Source organism: Cupressus sempervirens, chromosome 4 (assembly GCF_028749045.1).
Source record: "Cupressus sempervirens isolate cs-2001-9-10 chromosome 4, ASM2874904v1, whole genome shotgun sequence".
Lineage (NCBI taxonomy): Eukaryota > Viridiplantae > Streptophyta > Pinopsida > Cupressales > Cupressaceae > Cupressus > Cupressus sempervirens.
In genome coordinates this window covers 222054687-222070139 of record NC_143121.1, presented here as the reverse complement: position 1 = coordinate 222070139, position 15453 = coordinate 222054687, and the positions used below count along the sequence as shown (strand labels likewise).

Below are 15453 nucleotides of genomic sequence, written 5' to 3'. Positions count from 1 at the left end.
GCTGTGGGTCGAATTTTGACTTTGACCTAGCATTTTGAGGCCATGTGTTGACGTTTTGAGTCTTTTAAGGGGCAGTTAAAGGTGAGTCATAGGTTCTGTTATGACTTAGTTCAATGTTTAAGCAGTGAGTCATCTTTTGATAAGTTTTGACTACCCTTTTGTAGCCTTTTTTCCTGATTTTGACCAGGAATTTGCTATTTAGTTTTCTGAAACTGTGATATCAGTGGTGGAGTTTTGGGAGGAGAAAATAGCTATTGTGCCATTTTTATGGTCTTCTGCATTTATCTTTTCTGGATTGCATCATTGGGAGCTGATGTTTTTGGCCTTTGAAGGAATAATATAGCGAGCTGGATCTACTTTGGGACTCATTCTTTGTGTGCAAATTGGTGATTGATGTTTATTTTTTGTGTTCTTCTAAAGAACCTTTAAGTTTATGTCTCATTTTTTGCATCTATTTGAGTTAGTAAAATTTTCATGCATAGGTCATAATTTGTGCGTCTTAATGGAAATAATATCAGTTGTGGTTTATATCTTTTTGATGTTATTCATTTGAGCCTTCTTCTGAAACACTATTATGCAAAGGTCTTCATCAAAATTGTATCTTATTGTTGTTAGTATTCCTATCATTGTGTTGCTGAAATATCAAAATCCCTTGTCTTGTCCAGGTGCATCACCTCTTAGGTTTTTAAAAAAAAAAAAAAAAAAAAAAATTTCATTCCGTACTTCCTATCCCTTTTCCTCACAAGTTTACAGTTTTCAATAGTTTAGGTGAAGCATCACAGAACATCAAATAGGAACCGGCCTAGAATCCGGAGGTTCAGTCACCTGCATAGTTTACCTACAAACTCGTGATTGTTCCATTGTTTCACCAGGATTTCTAAGTATTTAGGTGCTTATCTTGAGGGTGCAAATTCTGGTGATAACAACGACAAGAAGAAAGTTTTGGAGGTAGAGAAGAGCAAAGAATATTTGGAACCTCCAGCCGAAAGACAGCACGCAACGCCATCAAGAGAGAGTATAATTGAGGCTAGAAGCCAAGAGGTCAATTCAAGTGATAAAGGAGCCGCAGTAGAGGTGAGCTTTGATTCAAAATCAAGTGGCTATAGTGAAAGCACTGAGTACTCCCCTCTCTCGGAGAACCAACAAAGAAATGATATGTCAGAAACTAGTAGAGAAGAAGATGGGCCAATTGACATTGAGGCAACAAGTCAGGCACCCGAGGCCGCCGGTGATGCTTTGTTAGTCGAACCAAATCCAGATTTGGGGAGATGCACTGCACCACTATGGTTAAGGCAAATGCTTATGCCAAGAGGCGAGGTGGTGACTGCCCATACAGTTGAGGACATCCAAGGGCTAATGGAAAAGGGTGATAGCGAGAACCAAAAAAAAATGGCAAAAACGGTGGCAAGGGTAATCAGGAATGACAGTGATGGTCACCGAAAGGTTTAGATTGTTATTCCAATAGTCAACAAGGCAGTGGATGAGATTGTGGCCCAGGAATATGAGATAGTGGAACATAACTTGGGAAGGAATACAAATGATATGGAGTGTGAGGAGGTCTAGGAAGGTATAGCATCAATCAAAGAAAAGTTGAGGAAGGCAAATGAAAGAATAGTGAAGTTGGAGGCCGAGAACAAATATTGGAGAGATTGCCAGCCCATCCAACAAATACGCCAGGCAGCCCTTCCTGAAGACAGTGGGAGCAATTTAGAAGAGATATCAGCTCAGCTACATGAAGTCAGGGATTGGATCCATGATACAATCCAAGATGGGCAAAATTTCATGCCTTCATTTCGACATTCCAGTCATTAGTGGCTGTTAGAGACAGGGTCAGATTATTCAAAGAGGAGTGGAAAGATTTCCTTCCCATCAAAGATTTGGTTATTCCTAGGCTACAGGCGTTCATTGAGCTACCAGAGTCATATCTGCAAAGGGCCAGGTTGGTTGATGAGAGAGGATTGAGTATAGTTGAATCTTGGTTTGTTGCATTGACTACCAGATTTAGAACACTTGAAGAAATACATAATGAGATTGCACGGCACAACCCAAGCGTCGACACTTCCATTTCAACCAGGATGAGCGGTGTTGGGGTGGCACTCAATTTTGAGGATGTCAGAGAAGAGGATGTCAACGAGACAGATTTTGGATCGAGGTTGGATGAGTTGGGAAAGGTTGCTCTCAAGAAAAAGCATTTGGGCACCCTTTCCTCTCTCAGTGCTTTTATTGGATTTGAGAAGGAATATGAGAAGGATCATGAAAGGATACTACAAGCAGCAAGCGGCATGGCGAAGTCAGCAAAACTCAGGGCGAAGCACACACCTTGTCCTCCTATGGAAGAAGTTAATGAAAGACTAGCTAAGTTCATTGCCTTAGCTAATAAAATGAAAGAAAAGGGAAGAGTTATATTAGAAGATCATTTGATGTAAGCCCAAGTGGCAAATTTCTCATTCTTCTAGAATAGGACAAGTGTCTATTTCTGATTGGCCACCATTTTGGTGCCTTCTCATTGGTTGCCAACTTTTTGCACTTTTTTCATTGGTCCATTGATGAGGTGGCGTCTTCTTATTGGCTGATGGGTGGCAACCCTAATTAGGGTTTTTGGGATCCAATCTGGATCGTTGATCTTGTTTTGATCTCCACCGTCCATTGTATTTTTGGCCCCTATAAAAGGCCATTTGCTCTCATTTGTAAAGTGTTGGAGAAATTGTTGCGAAGATAATACCAAAATTGCTCTCTTTTTCATTGTTGCAATTTGCATGTTGATTAAGAACGTTGGGTGTTATTGCCTATTTTTTACTTCCACTTAGTTAGATTTCCTTTCAAGTTTTTGAAGCAAATCTTATTTGAAGTTGTTTAAGCAAGAGTAAAGTAGATGGACAGTTGTATGGTAGCATTGGTAAATGTTTGATAGGGATCAATACTAGACCACTAGCATCCTAGCAGCTGGTTGGGAAGCTGTGTGGCAAACTAGTTTATTATTCCTTCGAATCATTGCACCTGTGGAAGTGAGGCCACTGGTCAACTCTCATTAGGTTCGATCCCCGTGCATGTGCTGACCTTCCATTCGTAGTAGGAGTAGAATAGTGAGTAGTTGGGTAGTCGAAGTTTAGAAGAGAAAAGTTAGAGAAGTAAGTCGAATATCGGAACACATACATTCACCTTCCACAACCACCGCTTTCCCATCAACATCATCATTGGTAAACTCATCCTCCATCATCACCACCATCAACATTATCTACCTCTGCACATTTCACAAACCAAACCACCATCACCTTCATCCCATCAAAGTCCAAGTCATCCTCAACAATTTGCGTAAGGCCGCCTACGTGATTACCAACGAATCACATCGATAAAACTGAGCGAGTATCCAACGGTGTAAGGAACATTGGAGTTATACTCATGTCTCATGGGCATTAACTTTTCAAGAGAGGAGTTGCATGTTTGGTATCCCATATCGAATATTCAAATCCTAATATGTTATGTAAGTGATACAAAGCTCGCATCAACACTATGTAATGAATAGGTTCATATTTATTAACTAATTATTAAAGTTACATTATTATAATGACAATTAAATATATTTAATGTTATAAAATGATGTTGTGTTGATGCAGCTTCTTAAGTGAAAGGTGTGATGTAGAAGTGAAGTGCCTTTTGGTGTTATAAGTATGAGCCCATTCTGAACGAAAAAGCATCTAGTTGACTAATTTTCTTTTGTTTCTTTGTGTGAGGGTTTCTGAGTTTTCTGATTTTCAATCCATTGCTCAGGTATAAGGGTATGATTTCTAAGTGGTGTATTTCATTTGTTGTTGGAGTATAGCAGACTTAAATCAGAGTTTGATAGCATTGATTTGGATGTCCTTTCTGTTATTATTGTGGCTTGAAGGACTGTCTACTGCTGAAAATTTTGGTTATTTTGGAAGATAGTGTTTGCTTGTTAGGAGACATTACCATTCATTGTTCTCATCCCACGTGAATGTGTACTCGCTTATAGACACCATACCTTCGCATATTCATAAGTAACTTTTAACATCTGAGGTTGTGTGAAGTGCACATTGGAGGTATCTAAAAACTGGGGCGTTTGGAATGACCAATTTCAGCTTTTGAAATTACTACACATAATCGCTTGGACTCTTTGTATACTTGGGCCAACAATTTTAAAGAGTTAGTGGTTTTAGAATTCAATGTTTGGACTTCATTTAATATTGTATGGCCTGCATTTGAGATTTAAAGACCTGCGTTTGCTTCTTGTCACGTCCCCTTTTTAGCTTTGTCTAGCAGTGACATGAGAGTTAGCCTATTATGGAGTCTCATAGGCTGGCAGTGGTGATCAGGGACTTAGTTAGGGTTTTCCATGTCTGGATTTGGTATTACAGGTAGTAGTAGTAGATCAGTTGAGAGCAATTTCTTGATTTTAGGGGGCAGTTCCTTGATTGTAGGAGGAGATTTCTGCCTTTTAGGAGGTGGTGACATTTCCAAAGTTGAGGTTTTATGAGATCACCTCGTGGTCTCAATTTTAGGAGATTTCGGTGTGTTCCCTATATTTTAGGAGTATCCCTGGATTTGAGGGTGTGACTACCAGTTGGCCCAGGTTGTTCTGCATCAGTCACAGACAGGTGAAAAACTCAGTTGCATGTTTTAGAGGTGTTTGGGTTGTTCCTTGGCTACTTGGGAATATTTTAATATATTTAAATATTCTCCTAATTTAGCATGTTAATAATTTAAATAAGGCTAAGTGTTTAGCCATTTTGGAGTAATAATGAGTTTTCTGGCTCCATTTGGATCGATTTGCCTATGTGTGATAGCTCGTTGGAAAGAGCTCAGTCTCTAGTATTTGATTTTCACTTGCCGGGACTTATTTGATGCTTGGAGCTATTTGTCATTAATAAAGTAATGATTTCCTTCTATTTGGATGCCTTTATTGGGAAAATAATGTTATATTATAAAGTTCAAATGAAATCCACTTTATGGTTCTTTTAGGGTTCAAATTGCCTTGGAGAGGGGATATAAGGAGAAGGCAATCTAAAGATGAGTATCTTTTATCATTTTATCATCCTATTTCGGATGCCATTGCTTTGGAAGAGAATTCCTCACTTGGTATGCAAACCCTAGTGCTAAGAGTAGATTTGTTGGGACGTAGCCCTCAACAAGATCAAATTCGAAGGTTCCTATGCATACAATTTGATCAAGGCAGTGGATCGGTTTCTAATATTGCAGTTACACTTTGCAGGCAGTGGATTTTTAGAGAAGGCGTCCACTTTGGTTTAGCCTGGTGTTTATTACAGCAGCTCACTTGGATCCCATTTTCAGCTGGCATCCATCTTGTTTGAAGCACATCTGTATTGGTACTATTCTAGAATAAATCAGACTTTTTTGGTATGGCTTTAGAATCATTTCTGGATTAGTATGTATTGCTGCATATTATTTCTATCACTTCTATTTATTAGTTGTTATTTATTCATTGTAATACCTATATTTTGAAAAACATAAAAATAAACAATAGTCTTTTGAAACTTCTATATAGCTCTATAAGATCAAAGAAAAATCCACAGGAAAATATAATTTATATAATTAAATATTAAAGCAGCAGCAAAGGAAATATCCATTTGGGGTATTTCAGTGGTATCAGAGCCAAGTTCCTGCCAACCTGTTGGGTTAGGTGCAGATCAATACCATGGTTAGAATGAGAAATGGGTGCTCTAAGGTTTCATCTCCGTCAACAGGTACAAGTAAGAGGCCTCTTGCTAAGGCTTTCAATGATGCAATAATGAGCAGCTACCGTCAATATCATTCTCTTCCAAAGGAGATACAAGACATGTTTGCATTTACACAATTTATGGGTATACCAGATGCCAAGGATGATTTGGTATCGAAAAATTCATATCAGCAGCAAGGAAGGAAAGAAGAATCGAAGAGAAGATAAGTTAACAAAGGAAACACGGGCCAACAATAACCAACAAGAGGAATTACTAGATGAAGATCTTTAGGGGGTATCAAAAGAGGATATTGAATAGAGCTCTGCTCTTCAGTGGTAGTCCACATCCTTTGCTTATGGATTTACACATATCCATAAGCTTATTTTGGAGAGCCAATTGAAGGTTGGTGAAGAAAAGGTCATTGCAGCCTTGTCACATTTTGACAGTTCCCACAAGTTAGTAGAGAACTACATTTGGAAGGTCCAACTTGAGGGAAGACATAAATGTAAAGAAGAGGCTTTATCAATCTTTGATTTGCATGTGCTTAAGACAGCCGTGGAGGCAATGAAGAATGATTACTTAAACCTTCTTTCAGATAGAGATCATCTTCTTGACCTTGGTGTTATTTACTCGATTGCTTTGAAGAGAAAAGAAGATGAGATTGATAAGCTTATTTCAGAACTTTTGAAGGTTAGAGAAACTTTGGGAAGCATTCTGAACTAATAATCGATCAGAGAATATTACAATGGTATCAGTGGGGAATTTGTTGCAAGATACCTACACAGTGACGAATTTGGACCTGCATTGGGCGATCAAAATTTGGGGTTCGTGGTAAAGACATTGGACAACTTTTATATCTGAAATTGGGCATTATTCCCTTCGCACGACCAGGCACCTGTGTGTTCAGTGTATTGTTGTTGGATAGTGAGGAGTTGGGCATTATTTGAGTTTGCACTCCAGGTGTTTAACCAAGTATTTGAATGCCAAGAAAGTCCAGTTCAGTGGTGGGTCATTTCTTACTTATGCCTCAACATTGGGTTTGCTTCTGTGTTGACTGGTTATGCGGGCCTGGGAAGTACATTGCTGGGTGAGCGATATGGGCTTGGCTGGAATCAGATTGTAGGTGATTGCTTACAGGATTGAGAGTTGCTTGGAGATGTATTGAGGATGTTGAAGGAGTGATTCAGCTTAACAAGTGCCAATTCTCAGGCTATGATTGACTCTTGGAGTTCCCCATTTTGGAAGCCTGCAAAATGTTTGATAAATTGTCTTCGTATATAACAAGGGAAAGCTAATCTCTCAGTAGGGTCAAAGAATTAAAATTTTGACAACAGCCAAGTAGGGGTCAGTACAGTGGGTTCAGCCAAGCAGGAGAGAGCAAATTTCGGTGTGTGTTAATCTACAACAGTGCATTACCTTTCAAAGCAGCAGTTGTATCAAAAGGGCATTCCTATAGTGGCAAAAACCAAAACAATGGGGGCAATGAATCAAATGGACTTACAACTCGTTATTAAAACTGAAGTAAGGAGACCGTACGATAATTATAACAAATTCCCGTCAAAGCTTCAAAAAGAATTTCCTTTCATTGATTATGTGGACTTTCAGCTAGGGTTACAAAACAAGATGGATATGATAAGAAATAAATGCTATGATTTGGTTCAAGATCTCCTTGCAGAGGACAGGTACAAAAATTTACATAAGGAAGCCATTGATCAACTTGATAATAGTACTAAAAGGAAAGAGGAACAAGAGGTCCCTATAGTATCTAGAAGCCTCTATGATGAATTCCCAACAGTTAGTGACCATCATACAGCTGACCTTATGGAGGGCAAAAATCAAACCTTAGAAAACGAATTAGAAAATTCATTTGATGACAATGAATCCCAAGATCATGATGTGGATCGACACACAACCACCTTGGAAGTGGAAGAGTGTGAAGATATTGTTATATCAGCACCTTTTACCTCGTCAGTTGAGCCATCCTATGAGGTGCATAGCAACAAAACCCTAGATATTGAGGAGTGCCTAGATGATAGCATACACGATGCTGCTTATCATATGTTGAGTGACATTGATTCAGCCTCATATCACTGTGCAGGTGACAAATTGGAAGATTTGTGTGGAATTGTTTCGTCACAAGGGGATCATCATTTAGCAAGCCAATTGAAGGTTAATGATAGGATGGTTGCCACAACCGTTAAGCATTTTGATGTTGCTCGTCAAATGTTGGCCACCTATGGTTGGAGTACTCCTTTGACAGATGAGCATGGTGATAGTGTTTTTTCCACTGCAGAGATACATGCACTCCGAGAAGCGATTGGAATAATGAAACAAAATTACCTACAACTACTTGCAAATAGAGATTTTCTTCTCGAGTGGGATCGCATTTGTTATGTTGCATTGCAGGGAAACGAGGAGAAGGTTGATAAGCTCACTCATGAGCTTGATGTGACTATGGTTTCTTTGCAGAGTGGCTAGTTGGCCCTTCAAGAGTCACAATTACAGATTGAGAAGCTTACTGAGGAGTTGAGTTTGGCATAGTCTCCACCAACTGTAGATATGGTATAGTTACATACAGAGGTAGTTGATGAGAATTTTATATCCATGGGTTGTAGTAGGGATGCGGTTACATCTATCACAGATATTTCAGTTGGGATGAATGCCTTGGTGGAGAACAGTAGAGAACCACTAGTTGTATCGAGTTCTCCTGAGGTTAGTGCCATGACAGTTGATATAGGACAATTTACTGGTAGCTCTTGTGTCACAATGGTGGATTCTCCTGAGAGTTGTGTGGTAGTACACGACACTACTCCGTCATCGACATAGGGCATTTGCAGAGTCTCATCCGGTTGGGAGTATAGCTCTCATGTTGATTTGTTTCCATCTCCTCGAAGCAAATCTGTCACTTCATTCCATGTAGCTGATTTTGGATGCTGGCTTGTTGATTTCAGAGTCAGAGGGATCAGCTGATTGATTCAAGTGTTTTTAGTGATGAGCCATTGACAGAGGTTGGAGCATTTTACCACGAATACACAGTGAGGAGTGCTCATCATTTTTCTTTTGACCCACACACGGAGGACTTGATGATGCATCAGTGTGGGTTGGTTCCAGAATTATATCATACTTTGTGGGATGGTTATACACCATCTTCGGAAGGTGGGATTAGCGGATGCAAGCATCCAACTCAGTTGTTTGTGGGGGATTACTTGCAAGGAAAGCTGTTGGTTATACATCATGTTGATAGTTATCCAACATGGTTTGCTACTTCTATGTCACAAAGTTCTCTTATGGGTACATGGTTACAGGACGACTATGGTGTCAGTTGGCATGGTGGTTTGGTTAGTTATCACATCCATGGGAGTTTAGCGGGAGTTGTAGAGAGATGTTGTGTTATAAACGCTACTAGGTATTTTTACCTCTATATGGCGAATGGATGTGGGGTTCAATTGTTTTGGGATCCAGGTGGCGACAGGTTTGACATGATGTATTGGTTGATTGGGGATCCAGGTGTTAATAGTATCTTACATCCGCTGGATTATGCTGTGACTATGATCTGTGCGTTTCAACCTTCTGACACATCAGAGTTTCAGAGATTAGGATTACTCTGTTTCCACCACGATGATATAGTGGTGGATTAGATTGGCTAGATCTGCCATTGTCATCGGTACAGATATTGTTGGAGTGGTACAGTGGTGCAGATACTACAGGAGTTAGGCAGTGGTATCTCAAACATCGTATGAGTTCTCACTTGGGATCCAGGTGGAGCATCCCTATGTATTGCTTTTTATCGAGGATCTTGTTGGAGAGTTGGGTTGCTATCATCTTGGGGTGGATATTGGTATATTGTTGAGCTCCCATCTTCACTTGATAGTAGAGATTTTTCAGGGTCACTCATGGAGGGATGCTTTCATCCTGATTGAGGGTATTGGCACACAGGGCAGCAACACATTGCAGTTGGTGTCCCTTTATGGCGAGACTTGGGATCCTAACATTTAGTTATTTGGCACATTGATTCCTATTGTATTGTTTCACCATTCTAAGTTTGGGAAGATGTATGTTGGGGTATATCGATTGAGGAGTAGAACCTCATTCTCGAGGTGAGTATGGGATCCTGACATTTGATTTTTGCAGGTATGAGCGGATTGCTTGAGGGCAAGCAATCTTTGAGAGGGGAGGCTTTGTAATGTCCCCTTTTTTTGGACATTATAATTCTGTGTGGTCAGCTCACTTCGTGTAGGTTTCGGGGGCGATTTAGTTCGAGATTTGGTATAGACATTTTCAATTCCAAACCCATCAGAGCAGTTTTGGCAGGTTGTCCAAATACTTACTATTTTTAGTAAGTAAACAGAGCACAATATTTTCGGTACCTCTATGTTGCTTTGGAAGTGTTTCGCCGAAAGCTTTCCAACAAGCTATTGCATGTGATTATCTGAGTTCATTTGGTCAGCTATTTTAATGCCTGATGATTATATGGTTTCCTGACTAAGTGAATATTAAAGTCATTTAACTTGTCACTTTATTTTTTAAAAGTCACTATGTTCACTTAAGTGACTAAATGACAAAAAAGGTGCTTTATCCCACATTGCTTGAATGAGCGTGCTTCACATTGGGAAAAGTAATAAAGGTACAACAAGCTCCACATAAGAGTATATATGAAAAATATGATATTTAGAACAAATATTAATTTGGGAGTTGGAAATAGTTGCTGGTTATTTCTTTGAGGACGCAAACCCTTGAAGAAGCTTTGGAGGTTGGACGCAAACCTAGCCTTCTTACAGGTTTTATCTACATTTGCCAATCTAACTGTTTTTACTGTTTGTAAGATTGGATCTTTTGGATATTTGCATGTTATTTTATTGCTGTTGTAAAATACAATAACACTTTTGATGGTTATTTGAGTTAACTCCTAGTTTATATATGCATTTTCTGAACATTGGAGGAATAAATGAAGCTTTTCTAATATGAAATCTATTGATTAGAAATCGTTTTAAATTCTGGAATTTATATTGGATATTGGTTCACTTTTTTGATTTAAATCTGCAAGTACATATATCTTGGGTTTTTGGTATAATATCCGGAAAGGGATATTACACCTTGCTGACTGGTGACTTTGTACTCTTCAATCCATTGAGGATTAGTGACTATCGTAGTGGGGATCTTATGAATCATCCAATTTTTTTCATTGTCTACAGTAGGTTTTCAACAGTATGGGAGTGTTGGGAGGTGGCGCTATAGGTTAGCGATGGAGTAGGGAGTGTTTGATGTTGATTGGAATTGGTTTGATAGTATGTTTGATATCACTTGTGTTGCTGGTCAAAGTTATGACAGTGAGATAGGGTGGCCATTGTTGATAGTTTTTGAGCATGCAAGATATTACTCACCCATAGTTATGGTGTCTTGCATACATAGAGGGTTACTTGATAGTGATGGTGATAATATGAAGTTCTTTTACATCACACACAGTACGACATGTGCTTTGTTATGGGACCCAGGTATTGATTCGCAAGATACATCACTTTACACAAGCTTCCATATATTGTGTTAGAAATAATAAAATTGAAATGAACTAAAATTAAAGAATTGTAAATTAATCCAAGAGAGTTTGTGATGAACGTAATTACAATCATTTATAAGAGCTTCCCAAGATCAACACAAAAGAGGAGACAATGATTTTGAAAGGGGAAAGCAAAGAAAACCCCTTGTGAATTATATGAATGAGGCAAATGCCTAAAAATGAAGAAAGAGAGAGAAGGAGATAATTAGGAGCCATAATGCTCATTACATGAACTACATCATGATTGTGTTATAGAATGAGAGAGAAGCATCTCTTATAAAGAGATGAGAAGAGGAGTTATTTGTAACTCCCAAGTGAATGATTGCCACATTCATAAGTGTGTGCATAACAAGTGTCATAATCCTCTTAAGGAGGAATAATCTATTTTCCTTAATAAAGGAATTACAAAAAAGACTTGTCCTCACTAGAGGAAAAACAACATAAGGGATACCTTGGTTTATCCCATTTAATAAATACAACCAAGGAAAGATTACCAATTCTAACATATTGCTTCATGGTTTGGAGTGTTTGGGCATTTTTGTTAGAATGGAACAGCTGGTTGTATGTTTGAGAGATATGGAGGGTCGCATGTTGTGGTTGAGCATGTTATTTTGTTAGTTTCCCCATATTGCATCAGGTTCAAGGATTGTTAGTAGGGACCTCACGGAGAGGCATTGGCAATATAAGTTTGCACATCTATTCAGACAGTTGCAATATGAATATGTTGCATTTGTTTGAAATTGGTTTGGAACCCAAGAATCAACATATATAATACATTCCTCCAGTGGATTCATGGTGAGATGCTACACTTTGAAGATCTTGATGTTTATATCAGAGTAGTGCAACATAGGACATTGGTGCGTTGGTTGCACTTGGGTGAGTATTGTTGTAATACTGTATATCATATGTCAATTGCTATGACTCTATTTAGAGCCCTCTTCGGTTATGATGCTCTATCTTTTGTTGATTTGGTGATAAGTGACAACAAGGTTCCTTTGGCACAGGATTGGGTACTAGAGAACCAGGACATCATGAGATTTCTTAGAGAGAATCTTCAGCAGACACAGAATTGGTAGAAGGTCTACGCTGATCGACACAGGATTGAGAGGATATTTAAGGTGGGGGATATTGTGTACCTACGACTGCAGCCTTACCAACAGAGCACCCTTAAAAGGGGTGGAGTTGAGAAGCTTAAACCTTGTTTTTATGGACCATACAAGATTATTAGGCGTGTTGGAGAGGTTGTGTATGAGATTCAGTTACCATCTGGCAGTAGGATTCATAATGTGTTCCACGTGTTGTGTCTTAAAAAGGCACTAGGACAATATATTATACCATCTCTAGATCTTGGAAGAGGGGGAACACCAGTTGAGAAGTAGGGTGATTCGAGAGTATCTGATTCACTGGAGAGGTCTCCCTATAGAGGACGCCACTTGGGAGGGCGAGATTATTTTACAGCATCCAGCTTTGCAATTGCTTGTCGGCAAGCATCTCCGAGAGGGGAGGATTTGTCATGTCCCCTTTTTAGCTCTGTCTAGTAGTGACATGAGAGTTAGCCTATTATGGAGTCTGGTAGGTTGGCAGTGGTGATTAGGGACTTAGGGTTTTCAACATTTGGATTTGGTATTACAGGTAGTAGTAGATCAGTTGAGAGTAGTTTCTTGATTTTAGGGGGCAATTCCTTGAATGTAGGAAGAGATTCCTACCTTTTAAGAGGTGGCGACGTTTCCAAAGTTGAGGTTCTATGAGATCACCCCTTGGTCTCAATTTCAAGAGATTTGGGTGTGTTCCCTATATTTTAGGAGTATCCCTAGATTTGAGGGTGTGACTGCCAGTTGGCTCAGGTTGTCCCGCATTAGTCACAGGCAGGTGACAAACTCAATTTCATGTTTTAGAGGTGTTTGGGTTGTTCTTTGGCTACTCTGGAAATATTTTAATATATTTAAATATTCTCCTAAGTTAGCATGTTAATAATTTAAATAAGGCTAAGTGTTTAGCCATTTTGGAGTAATAAGGAGTTTTTTGGCTCCATTTGGATCGATTTTCCTATGTGTGATAGCTCGTTGGAAAATGCTCAGTCTTTAGTATTTGATTATCACTTGCTGGGACTTATTTGATGCTTGGAGCTATTTGTCATTAATAAAGTAATGATTTCCTTATATTTGGATGCCTTTATTGGGAAAATAATGTTATATTATAAAGTTCAAATGAAATCCACTTTAGGCTTTTTTTGGGGCTCGAATTGCCTTGGAGAGGGGATATAAGGAGAAGGCAACCTAAAGATGAGTATCTTTTATCATTTTATCATCCTATTTTGGACGTCGTTGCTCTGGAAGAGCATTCCTCACTTGGGACGCAAACCCTTGTGCTGAGAGTAGATTTGTTGGGACATAACCCTCAACAAGATCAAATTCGAAGGTTCCTATGCATACAGTTTGATCAAGGCAGTGGATCGGTTTCTAATATTGCAGTTACACTTTGCAGGCAGTGGATTTTTAGAGAAGGCGGCCAGTTTGGTTCAGCCTGGCGTTTATTACAGCAACTCACCTGGATCCCATTTTCAGCTGGCATCCATCGTGTTTGAAGCACATCTGTATTCGTACTATTCTAGAATAAATCAGACTCTGCTGGTATGGTTTTAGAATCATTTCCGGATTAGTATGTGTTGTCGGTAAAGTTATAAAATAGCCGACGGGTAGATTAGCATCCAAAAGGACGCGTGACGGTTGACTCACCACTTCGGAACAGTATATGTACACCGTTCGGAATGGACTTTTGATCATTATTGTTGTAATCATCATTTGAAGCACTATGTAATCTCTTCGCCATATATGCGAATAATAAAAGGAGTATTGCTGTTCTTGTCTATTGTCTGTATGCATGAAACTATTTACCCATACGGTAAATAGTATGTATTGTTGCATATTATTTCTATCACTTTTATTTATTAGTTGTTATTTATTCATTGTAATACCTATATTCTGAAAAATACAAAAAGAAACAACATTTTTCTGCAACTTCTGTCTAGCTCTATAAGATCAAAGAAAAATCTACAGGAAAAGATAATTTATATAATTAAATATTATAGCAGCAGCAGAGCAAATATCCATTTGGGATATTTCACTTCTCGAGTCCTGTGTTTATTGTATTGAAGCCCTGCGTCCAAGTTCGGAAGCGTGTGTTCGAGTTTACAAGCCTTGCGATTTGGTTTGAAGGCCTGTGTTCAGGCTTACAAGGCTGTGTGGTGAGTTACAGGCGCTGCCTTAATATGCTGGAGGCTGCGATTCATTCTTTGAGGGCAGTATATGTACCTAACTGCCAGTGTGACATTGGGGATTTGGCTGCATTGTCCAGGTTCCATTGTAATAAATTTATTGGTGCATTTTCAATTTCCAGCATCAATAATTATGTAAACAATTGGAATTTCTAGCAAGGGCTTATAATATTTATGTGTTGTATGCAAAAACATTAGTGGAATAATTGCAAAGGAAATTCAGTGGCACTTTATTTGTCTATGCTTTGGGGTGAATTTTGACATTCTAAATATTTCCTAGAAGCTCAAACATTCCAAACTACTGCATATGGTTATCCAGTTATCTGTGTTAGTGACATCACAAGCTTGCTTGCCAAGTGTTTGACGAAATGTCAAACAACTACTTAGCATAGAAAATTGATTTGTGTCAAAGCTATAACCAGCTGGGGTTGTTACATTTTGAGTAATTTTACATCTTTTGAGCAACTTTGCTCATTCAAGCTCTTGGTCACTTCTAAGTGACTCAACTCACTTCATGATCCCTAATTACAACTAATTGGACCAAATTTAACCAATCCTAAACATCTGCTACACTTGGAAGGCTCTGAGCCATTATTGGCCACCACCACTCCTAACGGCTCTCACAACCAAAGTTGGCTCTATTTAAGGTTTGTATAAACATAATCAAAACCTTAGAGCCTTATAACAAATCATGACAGTAAAACACAATCCCAAATTATTTGTACCCCCACACTAGTGTTGTTCAGTTAGATGTTTTGATTTAAGGACATCAGTTGTTAGTTAATTGCCACCAGTTGTGAACTGATCCATGATTGAGGATCACTGGAAGCGGGGTCTATATAACAGAGCACACGCAAAAAGAGAAGGCATTTTGAAAATTAACAAATGTTCCACTCTCATTTCAATGTTTGTGGTATTGTACAGCAGCT

At 38.9% G+C, this 15453-nt stretch overlaps 1 protein-coding gene across 2 annotated transcripts in view; it reads left to right on the top strand.

Moving 5' to 3' along the window:
* LOC149560800 (NAD(P)-binding Rossmann-fold superfamily protein) overlaps window positions 1–15453 on the top strand; it is a 202695-nt gene that overhangs the window by 149301 nt on the left and 37941 nt on the right. The window lies entirely within an intron of this gene.